Source organism: Abramis brama, assembly GCF_963993115.1.
Source record: "Abramis brama genome assembly, chromosome: 21".
Lineage (NCBI taxonomy): Eukaryota > Metazoa > Chordata > Actinopteri > Cypriniformes > Leuciscidae > Abramis > Abramis brama.
Window position 1 is genome coordinate 33894584 of NC_139983.1, and position 6769 is coordinate 33901352.

Consider the following 6769-nt stretch of genomic DNA (forward strand, 5'->3'; position numbering starts at 1 on the left):
TGTTGACAGAGTTTAGTGATTTGAAGAGAAAATTCCGAATAATATCACGGAGTTCATTCATGAAGTTGTGTGAACAACACACGGCATCCATGTTCGTCCGCGCACATGCGCACTTTGGTTAGAGCGGGAATATTGTGGTTAATACGCCCGTTTATTGCGATTAAAATCGGCGTACGCCACCTAGTTTAATGCGACTATGGTTACAACGATTATGAACTTAATCGCATTAGTTTGATCAGTATTAGTTAAGCATTCGCTTGGCATAAATGTGCGCTATTCATTGATTGTGAACTGATCTGAAGCGCTGTTGCGCGAGCCTGTAGAACGCACAACAGCGCCACGTTCAGGGATTGAAACGTGAAGCACTCACATTTATTTAATGAAATCATAGCCTTTTGAAGTTTAATAATCACACTAGGCAGTATCTCGATGTGTTTTTTCATCCCCAAAATATAAGATGCCTTAAAATGATTGCTTGTTATACAATTTACGGTATTGAAGACTTTTTATGATCAGTTCACACACATCTATTTTTAGTCGCAAATACGAGTGAAATGGTCGCACTGTCGAGCCCTGTATGGTGCGATGATGTATAACTATAAATATGCAAATGTATTTGGCCATGTGACACCACTGATCCTGTAATATCAATGTGGCAATCAAAAAGAACCGTTTTTGGAGCTTGATTAAATAAATGCTTTGTTTATAATGAGGAGGACGTTTTAAGCTCTGATGTTTTAATGGTACAAATTCCTCTTATATATCATGAGCTTGGCAAATTTGATTTGTCATGTCATGACCCATTTAAAATAGCTGTTTTCTATATGGGCAATTCCAGCGTTATGGATGTGACATTTGAACTCATAATGACAGGTGAAATGTCTCAGAAAAAAAACCCTTCTTACAATATTTAAATTGGAAATGCATATTCTCAGAGCACCCAATCTGGGGAATTGACAGGCAAAATATTTTTTTCTAAAAAAAATTTAAGCACCCCCAAAAAAGGAAAATATGCATGCGTTATGGATGTGACGGGAAATGACAGAGTTTTTGGTATACTGTTCGATTTCCTTTAAAGTCTGTGAACTTTTAAGTCCAATGTATAAATATTGCTATCCACATGATGAAGGGGTCTTAGCTGAACATAAAAATATCAATGTTTAAAATATATATATTTTTATGAAGTGTATTATGAGGAAAAACCAACGTTATGGATGTGACAAAAACCCTGTTATGGATGTGACGCGTCTGAAATACATAGAATCTGTTTGGAAAATCAACAATCAAACCATCATGGCACTTTTGTTGACGCATAGTGGCTGTTTTGACATTGACAAGAAGACTGTCTGAAATGATTCTGAAGATCATTCAGAATCCCCCCCCCCCCCAATTATGATTTAGTTATTTTTTTAGCTTGGATCCTACTGTACATCGTAATTCAATATGTAAAATAATTGACAATAAGAGAAGATGAGGGTGAAGGTATTTATTTGATTTATGTATTTCATTCGTTCATGCTTAACACTTTCATCTTAATAATTGTAATTCATGAAAATCCTTCTTAATGAATATTTTTCATTCATTCATTCTGCCAGTACAGCCTCTTTGAAAGTATAACGGCCTCTGTTGTCAACGAAAGGATTGAGATGGTGGATAATTTGTCCTTTCTCCACCCACGACTTGTCCTCCTTTGTGGGCAGGATATAGACAAATCCCAGTTCATCGTTTCTCCTTAGGAATTGCATTTCACAACCATCAGGATCCAAATCAGTGACAAGGCCGACAAACTCCCTGCTGGACTTCTTTCCTTTGTAACTGATCAGCAGGCAATCACCTGTTTTTATGTTGCCCAATGGCTCACATGGGTGGGCTTGAGGCTCAACCTCACTTGAATGATGAAACGCGTGTGTTGCTGCCTCTGAGGATGAATACGGACTATGTTTGATGAGGCCCCAAGAGGTGGGCTCAATGTGGTGCACACTTTGGGTTCCTAAGAAAAAGTGCAAAGAGGTCATCATAATAATACAGATATCGCTTTGAATAAGTACACATTCATTAGGGAGCACAAATTGCTATCCAATACTTACCTATGAGAGGTCTTACATTAGTCCACAGACGCTCTAGCTGGTGTTCATGTGTGAACATCTGGATGTCCCTTTCCACAACGAGTTTAATATTAATGTTCGGGCAGTAATGTGCAGCTGTTTCCGCAAAGGACTGTGGATCGTTCACAATTACCTTGCGGCTTAGCACAGCTGATCTAACGCACCTTTTCACTGTCCCACCTACTCCATCAACGGCTCCCTTTCCATGACTTGTGGCAAAGAAGTGCCATTCCACCTGGATTAAAGAGTCAAATGAATATCACTAAAGAACACCATATGTAACCTTCTAGCACACAAGTCCATAATGATACAATAACATTTGAATAGTCATACCTTAAGGTCTGGAAAGATGTTCCTGAAAATTGTGGACATGAATGACCAAATGAATTTGTTTTTAAACTGCGATGCTGCTCCATCACTGAAGATGTGCAACTTTTCCATGCTTGGGGTTTTTTTCATCAGGTCATCCACCACCTTGGAGAGAAATGTAGCAACAGCCTTCTTTTCATGCTCCAGTGTATCACTGACAATAGCATAGGAGTGCACCTCTGCTTTGCTCCATCCAACAGCAGTGAAAATTGTGACTTGTCTGCTGGTCCAGTGGGCTGCCTGGATTTCATCTTGATATGCAGTAGTGTAATTTTCTGCAAAATCAATCTGCAACACCACTGTAGTCTCACTTGCATCTTTCATCTTCTGTTGGAAAACTGCACTTTGATTTCTTTTTATGAAGCAGTGCTTAAGAAATTTAGTGGTCGATGCCAGCAGCATTGCGAACACACCACGCAATACTCCACTCTTCATTATCTTAACCTGTAACCCCCCTTCAGATTCCCATGAATGCCATGTTGTTTGGATGTTCTTATCTTCATCTGGGATGTTGCTAATGATGTTCTGAAGGAGAATTGCATCACAACATGTTTCACATCCATTTAACATACACTCTGGAGAGTCAGGACTGCAGACCACAGCTCTGATAAATGCTGGTATGCTTTCGAAAGCATGTCGTGGGATGTGTTTATGTACACTCTCAAGCAGCATTTGTATATTCTCATGGTATTTACAGAGGCAAACATTTCGAGGTGTTTCTGCTTTTGTGAAGACCTCTCCTGGCCGCAGTGCTGCAAATTTCGATTTTCCGATTTGAATCTCTGGGTACTCTTGCTGAAAGACTCTATATGCCTCTAAAATAGACATAGTTAAGTGCCTCTTTTGATATGTCTTCTTAACTCCATCTTCTTTTATGGTAACAGAATCTTTCCTCCCAGGTGCCTGTCGTGAGATGTCATCCCGGACATAAAATTGCTTAACCTTTTCTTTAATGTGGTCTGTTGTAACTGATAGGCCTACTTGTTTCATTTCACTGTGCTCAACACATCCAACTGTGTCAACAATCTTTTTCATCACTGCTTTTTTTTTGTTTGGACTTTGAGGAAGAGCAGTGAGGACTCGTTTGACTGCCCTCCCAAGAGACTGCTTACTCTTGTATGCCGGGACAGGAGCCCTTTGTACATCTAAACGTTGACGTTTAAAACGGAGTCTCCTTTTCCTTTGTCTCTCTTTTGCAAGAGTGCAAACTCTCTCTTTCTCCTCTTTAGTTTGCCGAGTTTTTTTTCTGGCCCTTTCCTCTCTCTTTCTTTTCCTCTCCTTTTCTTTGTAGTTTTCATCATTTTTGTGCCTTTCCCTGAAAGCTTTCTGACGTTCAGCATTGGACATAGCTTTTACCTATAGTGTAGCAGCCTAGTATTAGGTCCATTGACATTTATAATTTTTATAAAATTATTTAACATATGTGTGTGTTAGGGTGACCACCTGTCCCGCATTTTGAACATGCGCAGCCGTTATTATTGGTTCTAGCCAGAGCGGGAAAACAAACACTGAGAAAAAGAGGGTGTTTTCTCTGATGACTGCTGTGTGGACAGAGACGCAACTGTGGACCTCATAAAAAGTGAACTGAACTCCTGGTGAAAGTGAACTACAGCTACACCTGCCAGGAGTTCTAAAGACACATAATAAATGAGAAGGCCCTACTCGAAGCTGCCAGATCAGACAAAAAATAGATATTTTTAAAAAAAATTCAAGATGCACTGAATCCGGTAAGAACGCATTTAGTATTTCTAGTCTTTCCTAATGGAATTTATGTGCTTATTTGGAAATGTGCTTTTTAGCGATTGGATTATTATTTTTACTTAATTATTTATCGAATAGACACGTGCTGTTGAATAGAGTTTTATATTATTAGTGACATTCACACAGCGCCAGTCAGCACCGTCATTTTTATAAAGCCCATTAGCAATTTAAAACATGTTAACATGACTGCAAAAAGACATCTAATATAAAATCTAATTTATTCACCTAGTATAATAATAGTAAGTTATCTCTCTTGTGTCCAGCATTGTCCCACAAAATCAAATCTGCTGACCTGCAACAGAGCAATAGCCAGGTGGTCACCCTAGTGTGTGTATTTGTGTGAACATGTATGTGTACACACACACACACACACACACACACACACACACACACAAATATGTATACATATATAGCCTGCTATAAAGTAGGTTGTTATATTGTCATGGTATAGCATCTGAGGTGATGACTCTGAGGTGACAATATTTGATATGACACATTAATATAACTAGATTTTTATTCAATTTATTTTCCCTGATTGTGTGTGGTTTTTAGTATCATCTTACCATTTTATCCATCTGTCGTTGTGGTAGGCGTATAGCTTTAAGATAACGCTATCTTCGAGCTGTCAAAACCTGAGCTTGAATGACAGGAAGCGCGAGCGAATTAGAGAGCGCCTGTTTCGCGCCTAAACCAATCAGGTTCCTCGCGCAGGGCGCCTCTCGACTAGGACGTGAATAGGCTACTATAAACACACAGACGGAACATTAAAGCAGAGACTATTACGGAAGACAGTCGAGATTAAATACATTAACAATTAATGTTTGTCATATAGGAGTTCAGATCACAGGTTTCCTCCACAGTCAGGTGAACCGATGGACATTATTGTCCATAGATGTGAGTCACTAGCAATCATGTAGCCTACGTTTTTTGTGTCTAAATGATCGCACGGTTTTCGGCCGTTTATGGATTTTAATGCACAGTTGCGAGTCAAAATCATCACATTTTATTAAGATACAATTTATACAAAACGAAATTCACTATAAAGAAAGTCTTTCTACAAATCAAACATTTACTGAATTGGCCAAAATCATTTATGTCTTGAAACAGATCACAATAGTCATATGCATGATTTAATATGAAGCGTCCGTAACGGTCACGTCCGTAACGCATTATTATGGTTGTTCAGAGCAAAGTAGTGAGATGAATTGTCGATCCTAATAATCATAAACATAATTTAGCTTTGTAAATAAAGTTTCAAGTTATTTGCATTTATAATTGTCATATCAAATAAACTAAACCTTTAAAACGTTATGGACGTGACAGTGCACTGAAGCGTCAAGACCTCTTTATTATAGCCCTTATAAATTCAACAGGCAGTGCTGTTATGACCAAATTAGTACATTTATTTCTCAGGCATGCCTCCATCTTTCTGCAAAATGCTTACTGTTAAAATAAAGTTTAAAAAGGGGGGTCTTTGATACCTTTTTTTGAAAGCATGAAATATGGCTGGTTGAAAATGTAATTTAAGCATTGTTGCTCACCTCATATCTGGTGGATAAACAAGGCAATTTTCTTAAAAAAATTGTTAAAGCACATTAATACAGTATATTACAGACCTAAATGGACAACATAAAAAGGGTTTTGTTCTTTTGGTTAAAACTTTATTTTTTCATGGTAAAGATGACCTTTGCATGGAATTGCCCATATGAATGTATTGTAAAATGTACATTTTTATTCCTGTGTTCAAAGCTGAATTTCCAGCATCACTTCAGTGTCACATTAGGGCTGGGCGATAATTCGATCTCGATACGGGATCGCGATAATATTCTGAACGATTTCGATAATATGCTTGGGACATATTATTCGATATCACATGAAAAACTAAGCGCAACAGTATCTGCCGGCTGCCGTATGCCGGTAGGACACGCCCACTTCTCAGCGAGCAGCGTGGCTACAGTAAACAGAAGGAGACTGAGAGAGAGGGAAACAAGTTGTAAAAAGGATTAAAAAAAAGTTGAGGACAGCGAAAATAATGCCGAACGTGAAGGCGACATCACTACATAACTCGAGACCGAAGACATTGTTGAAAAAAAAAGGTAACACGACGTCAATTCTGTGGACGTGGTTTGGATATGGCAGACAACTGACAAGCTGAGCCATATCGCATTAATTATCACAGGCGATCCGTGATAATTAATGCGATATGGCTCAGCTTGTCAGTTAACTACGTCTCTGTGTTGTAAATGCCACTCCATCTGAAAGCAGGTGATGGCGATTTACTACTAATCAAGGAACCGGCTTTACTGACGAGATGTGCCTATAAACAATGTCATGTGATATATCGCCCAGCCCTTGGTTTACTATGTTTACATATTTGTGCAATTTTGGCTCAGATTTCATTCTACTTATAAAACAATTCTAGAGATCTACCTTAATCTTTCAGGTAGTATTTGTGCCAGGGCCATGTTTACTCTTTTTGTACTTGAGATGTTCACTGTCCAGCCAAAGCAATTTGATGTGATAGTTGTCACAGC